We start from the raw sequence: 2,347 nt of genomic DNA, 5'->3' as shown, positions 1-2,347 counted from the left end.
CCTATTTCAAACCCCAGTGCTCTAGGGTACCAGGCCTGTGCTTTGACTGTGAAACCACAGAGCCAGTAGGGGTGTGTTCAAAATATTGGTATTGGGATACGTATCGAGGGACTCTTCACAATACACATATCGATACGTAGGAGTCAGTATCACAATATTTCATGTGCAACAAATACAAATGTTTTCCATGTTGCTGAAACTGCATTTGACAGTTGCTCCATGTTTGCAGTAGGCCAACGGCTTGTAGACATGGTCGAGATGATCTGATGCAGTTCATCATAATGCTTTTTTAATTATTTAAATGACTTTGAACATGACATGGCTGTCAGGCCAAAATGACTTGATTTGAGTATTTCAGAAAAGACTGATCTACTGGGATATTCACACACAACCATCTCTAGGGTTTACAAAGAATGGTACGAAAAAGAAAAAAAATGCAGTGAGCAGCGATTCTGTGGGCAAAAATGCCTTGTTGATGGCAGAGGTCAGAGGAGAATGGCCAGACTGGTTTGAGCTGATACAAAGGCAACATTAAGTCAAAATATAGCTGCAAGCAGCAATGCGGGGCCAAGCAGTAAACTTGCCAGACTCGCCACGGCAACAGAAGGAACTGCAGCGCCCCCTTTGGTCCAAATTGCGCCGATGTTGGTGTGCATTCCTTGGAGGGGAGTGTGATCCCGTAAACCAAGTTTAGATTGAATCCGTTGAAGAGCTGCCGAGATATGAGCTCACTTCCTGTTACCTGTTGGTGGCGCTAGAGAGTTTGAGCTTGGGGTCTGGATTTTTTTGTGGGAGTTCATGGGATGCCTAGAATGTGTGCAGAAAATCATAAGAGAATTTGACTAATGGTTGCTGAGATATGACCTCATTTCCTGTTTTGCCACCTTTATGACAATTTTGATTGGCTGTCATCGGCAAACGACAAGAGGTGTCCAAAATTCTTTGAATAACCTAAAGCATATCTGTCCCAGGTGTACCCTTTTGTAGGGCATTCTGACCAAAATTGTGGGACAAGTAGCATTTTTATTGAATTACACAAAATCCAAAATGGCGGACTTTTTTCTTCCAATTGACATGAAGTCATATAGTGCGTTGGATTTGGCTTGGCCCAAGGATTCTAGTGATAGTATTATTTTCAAAATTAGGCATACGGTGTAAAAGCTACAGGCAAAAATGTAGCTAAAAATTTGACCTGTTGGTGGCGCTACAGAGTTTGAGCTGGGGGTCTGATTTTTTTCCCTTGTAGGTCGTGGGATGGACATCTATGTGTGCACAAAATTCTAGTCGAAACCGACCAACGGTTGCGGACATATGACCTCACTTCCTGTTTCGCCATTTTTACGACAATTTTGATTGGCTGTCACGGCTAAACGATAAAAGATATCCAATATTCCTTGAGACCCCATGTGTAACTCAGTCCAGAGATACTATTTACCGAATTTCGGGCAAAATGGTCAAAAATTGCGGAAAAGATAGCATTTTTATTTAATTTCATAAAATACCAATTGGCGGGAAAACTATCCGGCCGAAAATGACGTGTTGGATTCGTCTTGGCCCAAGGATTCCAGGGATACCAAGTTTATGAAAATTGGCCCAGCGGTTCAAAAGTTACAAGCAGAAATGTACCTGTAACTTTGACCTGTTGGTGGCGCTAGAGTATTGGGGCTCGTGACCTATAACTCGCTGTGGGTGATGTTGATGCTGCCTCAAATATGTGTGCCAATTTACAGAATTTTCCTATGTACGGTTCTATGGGCTGCCATAGACTTACAGTGAATTGTACAAAATTCAAAATGGCGGAATTTCCCTTCTGCGTTGACATAACGTCATATAGTGCGTTGGATTCGGCTTAGCCCAAGGATTCTAGTGATAATAGTATATTTTACATCGTGCATATGGTATAAAAGCTACAGGCAAAAATGTAGCTAAAAATTTGACCTGCTGGTGGCGCTACAGAGTTTGAGCTGGGGATCTGATTTTTTTTTTCATTAGGTCATGGGATGGACATCTATGTGTGTACAAAATCCTAGCCGAAACCGTCAAACGGTTGCTGAGATATGACCTCACTTCCTGTTTCGCCACTTTTACGACAATTTTGATTGACTGTCACGGCTAAACAATAAAAGATATCCAATATTCCTTGAGACCCCGTGTGTAGCTCAGTCCAGAGATACTATATACCGAGTTTCGGGCGAATTGGTCAAAAATTGCGGAAAAAATAGCTTTTTTATTGAATTTTACAAAATTCAAAATGGCGGGAAAACTATCCAGGCGGAAAATGACGTCATAGGGTGCGTTGGATTCGTCTTGGCCCAAGGATTCCAGGGATACCAGGTTTATTAAAATT

Source organism: Engraulis encrasicolus, chromosome 6 (genome assembly GCF_034702125.1).
Source record: "Engraulis encrasicolus isolate BLACKSEA-1 chromosome 6, IST_EnEncr_1.0, whole genome shotgun sequence".
NCBI classification, from domain to species: Eukaryota; Metazoa; Chordata; class Actinopteri; order Clupeiformes; family Engraulidae; genus Engraulis; species Engraulis encrasicolus.
The sequence above is the reverse complement of the archived record's forward strand: the minus strand, read 5'-3'. Positions refer to the sequence as shown.